The sequence below is a fragment of the Nomascus leucogenys genome, chromosome 7b (genome assembly GCF_006542625.1).
Source record: "Nomascus leucogenys isolate Asia chromosome 7b, Asia_NLE_v1, whole genome shotgun sequence".
Lineage (NCBI taxonomy): Eukaryota > Metazoa > Chordata > Mammalia > Primates > Hylobatidae > Nomascus > Nomascus leucogenys.
In genome coordinates this window covers 64,029,501-64,046,937 of record NC_044387.1, presented here as the reverse complement: position 1 = coordinate 64,046,937, position 17,437 = coordinate 64,029,501, and the positions used below count along the sequence as shown (strand labels likewise).

Here is a 17,437-nt window from a genome sequence, read left to right as displayed (position 1 = left end):
TGCATGTGTGTCTTTTATTAAACATAAGTTGGATTTATACTACAGATTGTTTCATGATTTGATTTTCTGCAAAATAACTCTTAGAGTTTTAAATTTCATTACATATAATCTACTACATTTTTTAAAGGTGGCTAAATATTCCATAGTACGTATGTAGCAAACCTTTTTAAATGGTTGCCGTGGGAATAGACAGACCTTTTCCAATTTTTCCCAATTATAAATGATGCTCTAATGACCATCCTTTTGCAAGGTGTGAATATGTCTGTAGGATAGACTCAATCAAAGAGAATGGCTCATAAAAAATCATATGAATAATTAAAATTCCAATAGATACTGCCAATCTGGATTTCAAAAGGCTGTGCAAATTTACACTCCCTGCCATCAGCAAGTTCATTTTCCCACATCTCACCAGTACTTGATGCTATCAATCTTTGTAAATTTTTGCCAATCTAATGAGCAAATTAGATTTGCTACTTTATTTCTTAATTTCCTTTTTGTATCTTCTGTTTAATGCTATATGCATGCACCTGCTAAGGCAGTGCCTAAGATATAATAACACTCAATAAATACTTGTTGAATGAATCGAAGAATAAATATATTGGTCATTTGTATTTTTTTGGTAATTTATCAGCTCATATATTTTTTCCCATTTTTATTTCGAGCTATGTCTTTTTCTCATGCTTCATAAGAAACTTATATATTCTTGATGGTGGTCATTGTCTGTTATATATGCTGCAAATATTTTTTTCTACTCTATTGCTTGATTTAACTTTATGGAACATTTTTATTCAGAGGATTTTATTATTTATTTATTTATTTATTATTATTATTATTATTTTTGAGATGGAGTCTTGCTCTGTCACCCAGGCTGGAGTGCAATGGCACAATCTCGGCTCACTGCAAGCTCCTCCTCCGAGGTTCACACCATTCTCCTGCCTCAGCCTCCTGAGTAGCTGGGACTACAGGCCCCAGCCACCACGCCCGGCTAATTTTTTGTATTTTTAGTAGAGATGGGGTTTCACCGTGTTAGCCAGGATAGTCTTGATCTCCTGACCTCGTGATCCGCCCACCTTGGCCTCCCAAGAGTGTTTTATTTTTTAAATATCAAATTTGAGTGTCTTTCTCTTTATGCATAGAAATGCCTTTCCTAGAACCAAAGGTTATAAAAATATTCTAGTAGAATTTATTCTAATACTTATATAAATTTGTTTATAGTTCTTAAATTTATTTGATGTGTGTATGTCTGTGTGTGTTCCAATTAAGTGTGACTTTATATTTTCCTAAATAATGCCAATAGCATTAAATTCTTCTACATTCATAGTATTGTTTCTTCATTTGTTCCTTGGTTGGTTTAGGGATGAAGTATCTGATAAATTAGAGAGAGGTCTACTGATTGATTAGAAAAGCCTTAAAAAGCTTGCCGTGTGCCTGAAATTCTGTTCCCTATGCTAGGGTACTGTTTTCAGAAGACCTTGTTCAATCTATATTTGCTACTTGGCAAATACAAAAACTGACAATGTGTCACCATCTTTTTGGGAAAAGCAGACTCTAACATTTCTGCCACCACAGGAACATCTAAAGCTACTTTGCGACTAAGAGTTTGAGTCTCTACCCTTACATTCTTTCTCAGCAGGCACATATTATTTAGTAAATCTGATAAACTTGGGCCAAATTTTGCAGTAGACTTCTCCCTTGGATACCACCACTATGGGATTTGGATACTTCATGGGTCATTAGCTATAAAATATCAGCCCTGCTTTTATCCCCTGTATGGTTCCTTTACTGCAGAATATTCCCAGCATGACTATCTGAAAGCAGTCTTTCAGAAACTCAGCCAAAGAGACCTTGCCACAGATGGTGAAGACACAAAAGGAAGGAAAGCATACATTCAGAATAGAGTCAGAGAACCTCTAATATGCCTTTTTAAAAATTTCATTTTTTCCATTTGTCAATTTTTGCTTTTGTTGCAATTGCTGTTGATGTCTTCGTCATGAAATCTTTGCCCATGCCTATGTCCTGAATGGTATTGCCTAGGTTTTCTTCCAGGGTTTTTATAGTTTTGGATTTTACATTTAAGTCTTTAATCCATCTTGAGTTAATTTTTGTATAAGGTGTGAGGAAGGGGTCCAGTTTAAACTAAAGAGCTTCTGAACAGCTAAAGAAACTATTAAAAAAGTAAACAGACAACCTACAGAATGGGAGAAAATTTTTGCAAACTATGCATCTGACAATGGTTTAATATCTATAAGGAATTTAAACAAATTTACAAGAAAATAAGCCAACTCTATAGAAAAGTGGGCAAAGGACGTGAATAGACACTTCTCAAAAGGAGACTGCAGAATACTCCCAGGATGACTATCTGAAAGCAGTCTTTCAGAAACATAAATGTGACCAAAGATCATATGAAAACAAGCTCAGCATCACTGACCATTAGAGAAATGCAAGTCAAAACCACAATGAGATACCATCAGAATGGTATCTACCAGTCAGAATGGTATCTCGTCACAATGAGATACTAGTCAGAATGGCAAATATTAAAAAGCCAAAAGATGACAGATGCTGGCAAGGTTGTGGAGAGAAAGGAACAGTTATACACTGTTGGTAGGAGTGTAAATTAGTCCAACCATTGTGGCAAAAAGTGCAGAAGACAGAGATTCCTCAAAGACCTAAAGACAGAAATCCCATTCAACACAGCAATCCCATGACTGGGTATATACCCAAAAGAATATAAATCATTGTATTATAAAGACACATATACATGTATGTTCATTGCAGGACTATTCACAATAGCAAAAACATGGAATCAAACTAAATGCGCATCAATGACAGATAGGATAAAGAAAATGTGTTACATATACACCATGGAATACTATGCAGCCATAAAAAAGAATCAGATCATGTCCTTTGCAGGGACATAGATGGAGCTGGAGGCCATTAACCTTACCAAACTAACACAGGAATAGAAAACCAAATACTGCATTTTTCACTTATACGTGGGAGCTAAGTGAAGAGAACATGTGGACACAGGAAAGGGAACAACACACACTGGGGCCTATAAGAGGATAGAGATTGGGAGGAGGAGAGAATCAGGAAAAATAACTAATGAGTACTGGGCTTAATATCTGGGTGATGAGATAATCAGTACAACAAATCTCCGTGACACAAGTTAAAAAAATAGGTAACAAACTTGCACATGTACATGTGAACTTAAAAGTTAAAAATTTCATTCGTTTTTCCGTGTGAATACTTTTGCCTATGTCCTTCCAAATTTAGATTTTTTAAACTGCTCCCCATTGTGTCTTCTCTTAGAAATGGAAAAGCTGAAGTTTTGCTAGTGAAGTCTATGTCCTGAGTTGCAAAGTGCTTTTCTTCATCTCATCTCAATCTGAGCTTCCCTTTTCCCCAGTTAAAGGAGAATCTGTCCTCCATGGCTTCTAGTCTTTACTGAATCAAATTTTTTCCTCTTTCTTTTTTTGGCCTGGATTTTCCTTTAATTACACATTACACCGTGACCTCTCAAACTGGAGCCTTATTATCTTCCTTGGGAGAAGCAGAGGAGTATCAAGTTTATCAATCCTACTTGTGATTTCATCCTTCTATTACAGCTTCTCAGGTTGTGAGTTGTGATTTCATCCTTGTGTTACAGCTTCTCAGGTTGTGAGCATGTGCCAAAGTTTTATTTCAAACTTACAATAGGGAAGAGGCTTCTAAGAAAGCCAACTCAAAGATTTCCTCTTGGTAGAGGGATCTTATGGGGAAATGCATGGTTATGTAATCATTATTAGATTATATATTTTTAAAAAGCATGTATAGTTTAAGATCATTAGGCCTATTACAAGATGACTGCAAGCTGGTGGTGTTACTCTAATTTCTCAAAAGGAGTTTTTTTTTTCTTTTTTTTTTTATGACAAGGTCTCACTCTGTTGCCCACGCCGGAGTGCAGTAGTGTAATCATAGCTCACTGAAGCCTTGATCTCAGGGCCTCAAGTGATTCCCCCGCCTCAGCCTCCCTAGTAGCTGGGAATATAGGCATGTACCACCATGCCCAGCTAGTTTTGTTTTGTTTATAAAAAATTTCCAGAAGAGACAAGGTCTTTCTGTGTTCCTCAGGTTGGCTTCAAACTCCTGAGCTCAAGTGATCCTCCTGCCTCGACCTCCCAAAGTGCTGAAATTACAGGCATGAACCCCTGCACCTGGACTCAAAAGGAGTTTGAATCTTGTGAGAGTTTATTAGAAAATTGCTTCAGCATTTTATTATGAATAATAGATATTTTCCATAAGGTGCTGCTAATTACATAACTCAGAGTTCTACCTCAGCTCAGGTATGGGCAATTCTCTCTCTCTCTCTCTCTCTTTCTCTCTCTCCTTTTTGTTTTTTTGATAGAGTAATTCTTTTTTGAAGAAACATCTTGCTAAAAAAAAAATTTGTCTTATTGCATTCTATCCTAAGTGTATTATGGAGTTTGTTGCTTAGCCACTTTTTACATCTTTCACAAGTGGTGGAAATTAGACGTAGATTTAATTTTCACCATTACAATTGGCATCAATAATGTTAGCAGGCCATTAAGCCATTTGCTAGTTAACATTTCTAAAATCAGTATATGTCTTACAACTGAATATATATATGCTCCCATGCATACACCCACAGCCACCCTCCCCCACCACACCCAATAGAGCCATTGTTGTATTGATGGTAGGTCTTAAATAAACTTAAAAAGTACACATAGCATTATACAAACTGGCCCATGTTGCTTTTCATTGTTAGCTTCCTGAAAGTAGGCTGTTTTCTGGGTTTCTTCATTGTTTAATCTCTTTCTTGTGCCTCAACTCTCAGGAGGGTAAGATAATATAGTCTAGTCTCCATTCTGTGAGAAACTCTCACTGTTCGTTGATTGGAGTGAGAAAGGGGAAGGGAGGATTTTTTTCCTTCTTGGGTGGAGAAACAGGAGTGGCTGCCGCGCTGTGCTCCAGATGGTATCCTTTCCTCCCAAACTGGTGATTCCTGGTTGCTTGGGAGCCTCTTCTCATGATGGAGATTCCGCCCATCCCTGTCTTGGGTTTGCAGAAGTTAATAACTTTATTCTCTCTTTCTTTGGGCGAGGCTACCTGAGTGTGTTTTTAATCCATGAGTGTGGAGGAAGGGAAATTGCCTTCATTAGTTCAGGCTTGTGGTAAAAACAAAACAAAACAAAACAAGACCGTCCCCCCAGCCTCTCCCCACCCCCCCCAAAAAAAAACTATAGAAAAAAATCAAGTTTTACCCTGCCAAGGTGATTGGTTCTTAGTATACTCCGAGTTATTATTCTGTTAAAGATGTCTCGATCTCTTTTTTCTATCTGAATTATATTATGAAAGGTCTCCTTCCAGCCGGGGGCGGTGGCACACGCCTGTAATCTCAGCACTTGGGGAGGCCAATGCAGGTGGATCATGAGTTCAAGAAATGGAGACCATCCTGGCCAACATGGTGAAACCCCGTCTGTACTAAAAATACAAAAATTAGCTGGGCCTGATGGTGCATGCCTGTAGTCCCAGCTACTCGGGAGGCTGAGGCAGGAGAATCGCTTGAACCCTGGAAGGTGGAGGCTGCAGTGAGCTGAGATTGCACCACTGCTCTCCAGCCTGGCAACAGAGTGAGACTCTGTGAAAGAAAGAGAGAGAGAGAGAGAGAGAGAGAAAGAAAGGAAGGAAGGAAGGAAGGAGGAAAGGAGAAAAGGAAGAAAGAAAAGAAAAAAAGAAAGAGAGAGAGAGAGGAGAGGGGAGGGGAGGGGAGGAGAGAAGAGGAGAGGAAGAAGAAAGAGAGAGGCCCCTTCTGCAATCCCTTAATCACAGACCAGGCTCTTGAAGGAAAGTCATGAGGGCTGGCTAAAAACCCTGCAGTGCTGCATATTGTATGCCTCTTAGTATTGGGTGTGGTGCTTGACGCATACTTAGCAATGGCATCACATTTTGCTAGTGGTGGGTGTGTGTGGCAGGACTGGTGGCAGACAGGGCTTCTTATCAATATCACCACTGCCAGGAACTACTATTCCTCAATCTTGCTATTCTAGAAATGAGATTTTCTCAGTATACTCAGAAATAATTTGCTGCTCCATTGAAGACTCATATTGACAAAATTCCCATGATTTTAATAGATATACAAGAATGCTAATTAATTTATACTGGAGCACACCTGTTTTTGTAGTAACAAGAATACTCATAATCTTCTCTCCAAGACACCCTCCTTTCTACTTATCCAGGAATCTGAAAAACTGAACTATTACTTGGAGGATAGCTTGTATACCAGGCATCAGAACAAAAGTATAGAGTCAATATTTGGGGAAAATATTTTATCTAAGCTTTAGGAAATAAAAATGAAATCTCACTAGCCTATTTCTTTACCAAAAGTTGTTTTACTGATTGCAGTTGATTAAGATAATTAGTGCCCAAGAGAAAATCGGAATTAGGAAGCAGATAAAAAGGGGTTGGAGAGGGAACTTACTATTGCAAGAAAAATCATGGTATGACCATCTTATTAGTGATTAAAATCCATACATCCAAGGATTTTCTGAGAGCCCCAAACAAAATAATTATCAGCTAGAAATAGACTTAAAAAATCTTGCCTGGGCCTCAGATTTAAAATACAAAAAAATACTCAAGGAAGTAATTGTGAATAGAAGTAAAACATGAGAAATGTAATGAATTTTAAAAAGTGGTATAACTGAAAAAAATGACAAAACCCATTTTTTTCTTTTTTCTTTTCTTTCTTTTTTTCTTTTTCCTTTTTTACAAAAATAGAGACTTGTGAATGAATCTGTGCCAAGTTTGTTTAAAATGCCTACTTAAACGAGTGGGGATGTCAGAATGTCTGTAATTACTATTTCTGAATTTCCTGTGGAGCGTATTTTGCAATACTGTGTTTGGAAGTCTTTTACCCCAGTTTGTGAGGAGATGAGGAAACAAAGGAAATAAGCAGGCATGAAAAAAGAAAATAATTAAAAATATAAGAATAACAGATCTGAGTTGTACAAACACCTGAGATCATTAACATATATAACAGCTCTGTGCCATAAGAAAGTAATGTCTGAGCAGATAAATAATATAATCCATTTGATTTTTTTGGTGTGAGAATAAAATAATCATTGAATTTAATGAAAGATAGACATTTAGACAAACTGTTTGGATGAAAAAGGAGGGAGGAAAAGGAAGGCTTTAAAGGAAAAAAAAATCCAAATAGGCACCATAATCTTGGGAAAGAGAAATTATATAAACATCAACAAATTTGGATCTGCTATTACATTGTATCTTTTACATATTAGTGATTTTGTGAGAAATGTCAAGTTATCTTTGGTTCCTTGCCTATAAAAATGGGAAAAATATACTCTTGGAACAGAGATTGTATCATGCTTCATGCTGTATCCTCAGCACCTAGAACAACATGTAGCCTCAAGCAGGCCATCCAGGAATATTTTTTAACTAAATGAATAAAACTAGCCGTGAGTCTCACCTGACATCTTCAGGAGGATGTCAGGATCATCATGTTACATATGGTCAGAATGATGTACAATCATCAAAATTGTGTGAAGGAATTTCAAATCTGTAAACAACAGGTAAATGAGGAGCTCTGTTAGAGATGAAGCCGCAGCTCAATGGGAAGGGAAGTTGTCAATGCAGGGTGAGACTGGGCATATCAAGAACTGACTGTGTAAAAAATGGTCACCTTCAATAATCATTGGAGAAATGCAAATCAAAACCACAATGAGATGCCGTCTCACACCAGTCAGAATGGCTATTACTAAAAACATAAGAAAAAACACATGCTAGCATGGTTGCAGAGAAAGAGAATGCTTATACACTGCTGGTGGGAGTATAAATTAGTTCAAGCATTACGGAAAGCAGTGTGGCTATTACTCAAAAACCTAAAGACAAAAATACCATTAAACCTAGCAATCGCATTACTGGATATATATCCAAAGGAATATAAATCATCCTACTATGAAGACATATACACATGTGTGTTTATTGCAGCACTATTCACAATAGCAAAGACATGGAATCAACCTAAATGCCCATCAGTGACAATATTGGGTAAAGAAAATATGGTACATACATACCACGGAATACTATTCAGCCATACAAAGAACAAGATTATGCCCTTTGCAGCAACATGAATGGAACTAGAGGCCATTATCCTTAGAAAACTAATGCAGGAACAGAAAACCAAATACTGCATGTTCTCACGTACAAGTAGGAGTTAAATAATGAGAACACATGTACACATAGAGAGGAACAACACACACTGGGGTCTGCTGGATGGTGGAGGGTGTGAGGAGGGAGAGGGTCAGAAAAAAATACCTATCAGGTACTATGCTTATTGCTATGCTTATTGCGTGAATAATGAAATAATCTCTACACTAAACTCTTGTGACACGAGTTTACCAATATAACAACCTGTACATGTACCCCTGAACCTAATAAAAATTAAAAGAAAGAAAATGTCTAGGCAGAGAAGTCATTGGAAAGCTCTTCATAAACAAGTTTTAGGAGAACTAAATTTATGTTCATACTGATTATAAGAGCATGAAAGTGTTTTTTTGTTTTTCTAGGAACAGAGACAAACAATCGCTATTTAAAAAAGCAAACAAACACCACCTCTGGATTGATGGTTGTCAAAGAGAAACCTATATATATTAAAATACTTGTGTTATTTTCACTGCTATCATACTGACAAACCTCACCACTTGTACCGACTTTGAAATAGCAGTGAAGCAAGAGCAAAATGGTTTTATTTATTCATTTTTGGATGGGTGCTAAGGATATTTTTATCCATAGTCAAGAACTAATTTAAAAGTATATTATTTGGTACGGAGGTGGCATGAAATAAAAAGAATACTAAAAGTTTCTATTTGTTCAGTTAAAAATTGGGAACAGACAAAGTAAATAACATATGTACCACAGTTATAGGTTATGGAAATTTATGAAGAAAATAAATACCTAGGGAAAAGAAAGGAATAAACTCCATGACAGAAAAAAGAAAAGGGATAGGAATGCTTGTAGGGGAGCAAACTTTCATCCTGAATGGGCCTGGCAGATGGTATCGGTGCTAACTGGCTGGATAGAGACTGAGGTGATGGAGACTTGTTCTGTCTGGAAGCACAGAAGTGACTCAGTGCTAGCTCTTTGCTCCTATGGGACTAGGACCTTGTGTTGCCAGATCTTGTTTGTTTTTAAGAAGCATCTGAAATATGGAATTTTTTAACATTCATACTTTATTTAAATGTTGACATCAATTTTAGATTTTGAGAAAGAGGGAGCACTCCATACAAAAGTATATATTTGAGGGTTGGATTCTTTAAGGCAAAAAGAAAATGATGGAAAAAGGCATAGGAATTTTGAGGTAAGAGGGGAAAGTGGAAGACAGCCAGGCAAGGAAAAGCAGAAATGAGAAAGAGAGAGAGTAAGTGAAATATAAAGGCCTTTATCTCTTGCTCACCCTACCTAGTCTCCATCTCCACACACCTGCTCATCTAAACAGGAAACACCCTTTCCAAAGCCTCAGCTCCTTAAATCAGCTCAAGCATCTGCTCATTTGAGGCAGCGTCATTTTCCTCTTCCTCAGCAAGTTCTTGGGTGAAAATGTACACCATGACCTTTAAGTGGTCCCACCAGTTCCACAGGTAGCATCCACAAGTTCTGCTGATGGTTTTGGACATTCTTTCAAAAGCTCCATACATTAGCCAGGCCTGGTAGTGTGGGACTGTAGACCCAACTACTAAGGAGGCTGAGACAGGAGGATCCCTTGAGCCCAGAGGTTGAAGGCTGCAGTGAGCCTTGATTGTGCCACTGCACTCTAGCCTGGGTGACAGAGTGAGAACCTGTCTAAAAAAAATTTTAAATGTCCCTCAAAATTCTTTTTTAACTGGCCTAATAAAATGTGGTTGGTATATGACCTGGCATTCTTTCTGGGCTTTCTAGTTGAGCTAGCTTTCTAGTCTTTGAAAGGTTCTTTCCTCTTATTTATCTCTCTCTTTATTTTCCCCATTTTTCCTCTCACTCCTTTCCTCCTTTCCTTTCTCCCTCCTTCCCCGCTTTCCTTTCCCTTCCCTTCCCTTCCTTTCCCTTCCTTCTCTCCTTTCTCCCTTCTTCCCTTCTCTACTTAAAAAAAATTCTTTCTCAAATAGCTCTCTTAAATGGAAAAATCTGCTTTCACATTCCCTTAGCCTTGCTGCATACACAGACACACAGGCTGGGCATTTAAAATTTGACGTACATTTATCTTGGGTTTACAATGAACCCTTCACAAATGTTTTTCAGCTTCCTGTGGGTTATCGAATTTTTAAATGCTGTTATCCAATTTTTCCCCTGACTAATCTTTAAAAATTTTTCATGTTCTTCTTCTATAATTAAATAACTAGGATGGATTTTTTTCATTTTGCTTTCTCTCTTTCACTGGTTTGCTCAATTTAGGTGGCATCATCATGAATATGTATCTAGGGCTCACACCATAATGCACTGTGCAAGGTGATGGTGATCTAGGCAACACTATGATATTGTTCTTGTTTTCAAGTTGCCTGTAATCAGTTTGGGATTGATCAAGATGGGGAGACAAGATACATGTGAAAAGATACATGATGATAGAAACTCATATATGCCAGGTGGCAGAAAAGTAGGTGAATACTAAAGAAATTCAGTTGCTGAATGATTATTATTTTGCCTGGGATAATCAGAGGAGGAAGGGTAAAAGCACTCATTGTGCGTTTACTGTGTGCTAGGCATTTCCCACGTGCCATTTTTCTTTTCTGTGTTTTTTTTTTATGTTTGTTTGTTTGTTTGTTTTGTGACAGAGTTTCACCCTTGCTGCCCAGGCTGGAATGCAATGGCATGGTCTCTGCTCATGGCAACCTCTGCCTCCCAAGTTCAAGCAATTCTCCTGCCTCATCCTCCCAGGTAGCTGGGATTACCAGGTGCCCGCCACCATGCCCGGCTAATTTTTTTATTTTTAGTACAGATGGGTTGTTACCATGGTGGCCGGGCTGGCCATTTTTCATTACTTAACTTTTTCAAAAAACTGGTGTAGTTCTAATGTTTTTCAAAATGATGAATCTAAGACTCGGATCAAAGTGACTTTCCCAAGAACACAGAGCTAGTAAACTGAAGATCCAGGATCTGGAAGAAATAGTCATGACATGTTTGGGAGTCTGAGAGGAAGAGGATCCTTATGGGGTATAGGAGAGAGAAAAGTTTCAGTGACAAAAACTGGATTGTACAATGCTTGGAATGCCAACTTCTTAGGGTATACTTCGTGTGCACTAGAAGACGGTTCTATTCTAGTGAAATACTGTGCTACTTTACACAGGTAACATATCTGCTAAAATATTCCTATTTCAAATAGGAGTTTAGAAAATACATTCTGCACATCTTTTTGTCTATCAATTACTGGTCTAGATATCTATCCTACAGAAATACTGGCATACTGCACATATAAGGGGTTTATTATAGCCATTGCTTGTAGTAGGGAAAAGAACAGAATTAACTTAGGTGGCAAAGACTGGCTAGATGCATATAAAGACTGTTTCCACTTCCTGGCACGAACTCAACTACATTTCCCAGCCCTTTTGGTGGTCTGTATGACCAGATCTTGCCAACAGAACTTGAGTAGGAGAGATAAATCACTTCCAGTCCAAGCAAGGCATGGGAAAGTGGGTGTGGCTTCACCTTTTCTCTTTCTTCTTGTCTGCTGGATAAGGAAGGAGCCTGAGGCCTGAAGGGCCATGGTAAAAAGAACACCCCCTGTGACACATTGGATTGTGATGTGAGTTCAGCCATAAACTTTACTACTCAAAGTTTCAGCATTGTTTGTTTTAGGTGTTAGCCTATCATAATTAATAAAAGCTGATATACATCAAGAGGAATGACTTAATAACTTATGCTTACTTCCATATTATGGACAGCTATGTGGCAGGTTGCAAGCATTGGGCAGATTTTTGATCCTGTCATAGAAACATCTCCAAGATATGTTGGTAAGCATGAAAAGCATTTCACAAAATAGTATGTATAGTATCCCACTTATAAACACCTGCCATCTCAAACTGTTTGTGTGTATGTGTATGAGAATGCATACATAGAAAAATAGTTAAAAGAATACTGGACTTGAACAAAGGGGACCTTCATATTTTACTCTATCTACTGTATTATTGGAATTTTTAATGATAAAAATGTATGTATTATTTTTTAAATACAAAAGACAAAAAAATTGTTCAGACATTTTTACAGGCTTATTGTAAGGCTCAATAAATATAATAATTATAAAAATTATTAGGAGAAGTGCTAAATATATATCAAATATTTTTATTATGACAAACCTTTTCAAATGTCTCTTGCTAAGATGTCTACTTAGATTTCTAACCAAACTATAATTTTTTGTACCATAGGAACATTTTTCAAAGTTTCAGGTTGCTAGGCTATCTCAGCTGCCTAGTAAAGAATCACTGTGGTTACAATTTGAGATGCCTCCTGTCCTCTCATGCTTTTTGCCTCACTCATTTTCCTCTCCCACTCAGTTCTTCTAGAGAGCAAATATTATTAGGGGGAGGGAAAGAGTTCTCTTTCCTCTGAGAGTGGCATAGAAACTTTTTCCCAATTAAATAAAAAGATTCATAAATGGGGTTAAGAGGTGCTCACGTGACAGGAGTTTTCAGTTGTCTGCTTTGGAAAGAGAGGTGGTAAATAATGAGGATGTAATAATATCAGAAGGAGCAGCAGATAATTCTAGTTTATTGGGAGACTTGAAGGCAATGGAAGTTGTTCTTCTAATTAGTTTAAATAGCAATTAATTCAGAGGCAATTGGTAAGTAGACCAGAGTATAGGTGTAAATGAAAGCCCCCAGTAAGAAGAAACTAGAGGAAGCAGCATGGACACGCATCTGAACTGGCCTGAGTTTGAATCTTGATTTAGTTAACTACATCATATGCAATTTGGCAGGATAAAATGTTTTTCAAATACTTAAGACTTTGTTTGATACCCATGAGGCACTCCATCAGTGTTTTTAAAAATGGGGTTTTAAGAACTGATTTTTAGTGAGTATTACACTTAAAAAATTATTGTTTATGTCACTATTCTGCTAAACAACTTTCTGTTTGTGACGGTCATTCTCTTGTTTAGCCAATTTTATTTTGTTTTATATTTTATTTTATTATTTTGAGACAGGGTCTTGCTCTGTTGCCCAGGCATGATCACAGCTCACTGCAGCCTCAAATTCCCAGACTCAGGAGATCTCCTCACCTCAGCCTCCCAAGTATCTGGTACTACAGGGATGTGCCACCACGGACCCAGCTAATTTTTTTTTTTTCTTTTTTTTGGGGGTAGAGACAGGGTTTTGCCATGTTGCCCAGGCAAGTCTCAAACTCCTAAGCTGAAGGCATCTGCCTGCCTCCACATCGCAAAGGGGTGGGATTACAGGTGTGAGCCACCGCACCAGGCCTCATCAATTTTAGTTAGTAGGAAATCTTAGGACCTGAGAGGAGGAGAAGGAGGAAGGGAGATTGAGAAGAACAATGAAAGGATGAGGAGGAGTTGAAGGAAAGAAGAGGATAAAATGGAGAAGGTTAATAGGAGGAAGAATGGGAGACGAAGGGGACAGAATAAAGTGAAGGAGAAGGAGGAGAAATAAATGTGATTAAAGTCACTTTTATTTGTGTGTCTAGATCACAAAAATGTTTTTTTAATGAGATAATAGGATAAAATTATTTCTCTTTTCAATGTAAATTTTTTATGACAACTTTTACTTTTACATTGTCTAATTAGTTTGCAACTTATTCCCAGAAGTAATCTATCAGTGGTATTATTATTTATAATGCTACCTATTTTATTAAAATTTAAATTTTCTTTGATTGTCCCAGCATTAATTTGCTAATCACATAAAAATATCTATGTATCAATATTTTCTGCTAGAAAGTTTAGAAAAGGTATGGTTCAAATGTACTGATATATTGATAAAAAGAAAGATTACATTTAATTTTTTTTTTTTTTTGAGATGGAGTCTCGCTCTGTCGCCCAGGCTGGAGTGCAGTGGCACAATCTCAGCTCACTGCAAGCTCTGCCTCCCCAGTTCATGCCATTCTCCTGCCTCAGCCTCCCGAGTAGCTGGGACTGCAGGTGCCCGCCATCATGCCCAGCTAATTTTTTGTATTTTTAGTAGAGACAGGGTTTCACTGTGTTAGCCAAGATGGTCTTGATCTCCTGACCACATTATCTGCCCACCTCAGCCTCCCAAAGTGCCGGGATTACAGGCGTGAGCCACCGGGCCTGGCCTACATTTATTTATTTTATTTTATTTTTTTTTCACAGAAAAAATTATTTCATTCCACTTGAGGAAAGTAAAGGATACATTCATTCTTTGCCTGGAAAAAGTGATTTTCCTATGGGACTCCAGGCCCTGCCTGGTGAAGTTCTGGGGGCAGATGTTAGAGGAACCTGTGGCCCTCAATGGCACAGACAGCACAGACATTTGGCTGGAAAAGCACTTACATGATTAACACATTTCCTGTAGCAAAAGTTCAGAAGTTCTTTTTATCCTGAAGATCTTTCTGGTGTCTAGGAAAACATTTATCATTGAAGATAATTTGAATTTGCTAATTGAGCCCTAGGCCAATTGTTTTTTCACACAACTGAGATGACAAATTGGAAGCCAATCTCAAGTACTCCTTGGCCACACTCCCATCCTTGTACATGGTGAGATCTTTTAAAATTCTCTCCAGGCCTGATGTATCAAAGGCCATAACCATCCCTAAGCCCAGCATTTGTGCAGTGTTTTTTCCTCCTGTCCATACGCCTTGGAGGCTGGGCCGCCGGCCACCTCCACCCCTCCCTGCCCGTCTGTGCTACAGGCCACTGACTCCAAGGCAGCAGCAGGCTCTCACCCCTCCAGCCCATCCACAGCACTGCTGTTGCCTTGTCAGGGAGGAGGACCAAGTAAACCGCAGGCCTCTTCACTCAGGTATCAGGCCCCATGTTTTGATGGCCTTTCTTTGGCAAAGGTCACCTCTAGCCCCTCCATGAAGCATTTGGTCCTTTAACATTACGAGCTACAGTGTATATAGAGTGTTATTTTAGGGGCATCACCCCAAAAAAAAGGACTGAGCCACATTCTCATGCTGTGACACTAGAGTTCCTAAGAACTGAGTTAGGGAAGCATCAGGGAACACCCTGTGCCAAATAGCACAGGAGCTGCTGCTGTCAGCAGCGCTGGCCTGGCGACTGCACAGCTTCAGGTAGATATCCATGCTGGTGTCTCAGCAACTGGCACCCATCCTCCTCTCCAGATGCTGGCCAGCAAGCACTCCTTCCAAGGAAGCCTCCTGGGAGAATCTAGGGAGCCTCTGAGGAATTGGGCAATGGCCCTGTGTGTGTATGCTCGGCTTGAGACATGTCTGTGTGTCAGATTAAGCAGCTCTAAATGAGGATAGGAGCAGAACTGCCCTTTATTCAACAGTGCAGAACTGCCCTTTGTTCAACAGTACAGCAGTTTGGACTTGGGGCTTTTTCAATTCTAGAAATGGCATTGCCTCAAAAAGACTAACCGATGCAGCAAATATGAAGTAGGGCTTGTTACAATTGTAATTTGTCACTCTCTAAAACGGGGGTGACATGCCAAGATTATTCCACAGCATCTTTGCCAGGGAGACAGAGAACAACCCTTCTCAGAGCCAGTCCCTGCTCCCCAGCAAGCAGGGAAACTGCAACAACCAGGCGACCCACACCAATCACAGGGGCTCCCACACTACAGGTCCCTCTGCCAAGGCCATTCCTTTCTCTCCAAGCATATCCAACTTGGGGACCCACACAGTGCTGCTGTGAAGACATGGCCAGTCCACTAAATGTCTACAAGAAATAACCATCTGTCACATGTAAACGCCTTGCTGCTGATCCTCTCTGGATAGAAGAGGCTAAGGGTGCTGGTGTTTTTGATCCTGGAGGCTTGGGTTGGGTGAGGCCATTCTTCAGGGTCACTGCAATTGAGAACACTGTGGTGACTTCTGAAACATGTCCATCCTGCCCAGGACACAAAATGCAGCACCCCCAGGATGTGACCAGTGACAGCTGATGCACTTCAAGAGCCAATTGCAAAAGCTGGGCAGGTTCTTTAAACACAAAGCTTAGTTCCCTGGCTGGGTGGTCTGACTGAACTGGCTGTCTGAAGAGGTTATGGTTGGCATGGAATCGCTCACCTGGGGATTTGCCCTGGCATTGTACTCATTGCCATGGAACCACTGGGGACAGGAGTTGTGTTCATGCTATTAGGGGTCTCACCAGCAGCCTGTATTTTAAAATAGACCAAATGAAAGATGGGCAAAAGAATCCCAACTAGAAGCATGATAAAAAAAAGACATTCCATCACTGAATTCCACAGTCTGCACCATTTGTTGGCATCTTTTGAGGAGCTGGGAGCAGTTGCTGATAGGAGAGTCTCTATGCAGTAACTTTCCCATAAAAAGATTTCTGACTGCAATGCACACTCAATATTCTGGTCAATCTCCTTAAAGAAATCCATCAGTTGACTGGCCTGGGCATCAGTGTCTGTGGCTGCTATCTGGATTTGGCAGTTCTGTGGTCACTTCGGTCTCTGAAAATGAGCTCAGAAGGGGTTTTAGTTCTTTGTGGGTCTCTGTTAGGATCCCCTTGTTTTTCACTGGAATCATAATGGATTCCAAGGCATATAAGTCTGAAAGGTCAACAACTCTCATGAAGTTGTTGACCTTGATATCTGTGACTTTGCAGCTGTACTGCAAAGCCAGCTTGTTGAGGCTGTCCTCCTGGGCCAGCCCCTGCTGCAGTGGCACTGGCACCTGCTCCTGGCTGGTGGGGCTGGTAGGCACTGCTCTTCAGGGCTCCTTGTCCCAGGCTGCAGAACCACAGGGTGTGAGGGTGAGTTCCTCAGAGAAGTCCCCATTGGCATTCTTTTTTTGTTTTGTTTTTTGAGATGGAGTCTCGCTCTGTTGCCCAGGCTGGAATGCAGTGGCATGATCTCAGCTCACTGCAACCTCTGCCTTCTGAATTCAAGTGATTCTCCTGCCTTAGCCTCCCCAGTAGCTGGGATTACAGACATGTGCCACCACGCTCGGCTAATTTTTGTATTTTTAGTAGAGACAGGGTTTCACCATGTTGGTCAGGCTGGCCCCTTCCATGAAAGGAGGGGGTTCCTAAACGAAAGCTCACACAAAAACGCACACGGAGCAGCCAACCCCAAGGCTTGTAAGGGCAGTGCCCCAACATTCCACAAAGACAGAACCTCAGCCACGTGGGGTCAGCCTTGGACACTCAGGGTCACCGCCCGTCCAGCTGCAGAAGGGTCGCCCAGGAGCCTGGGGAATGGTGGCTTGGCCCCAAACCAAGGAGTGAGACAGACTGGGAGGCTGAGCCCACACAGACCCCCCAGCCAGGACTGTGGACCTCTCCTCCAGG

The 17,437-nt window shown here is 39.8% G+C and overlaps 1 pseudogene; it reads right to left on the bottom strand.

Moving 5' to 3' along the window:
- Positions 1-16,131: 16,131 nt before the first annotated feature.
- LOC105740066 lies at positions 16,132-16,925 on the bottom strand (annotated as a pseudogene).
- Between the last annotated feature and the right edge of the window lie 512 nt (positions 16,926-17,437).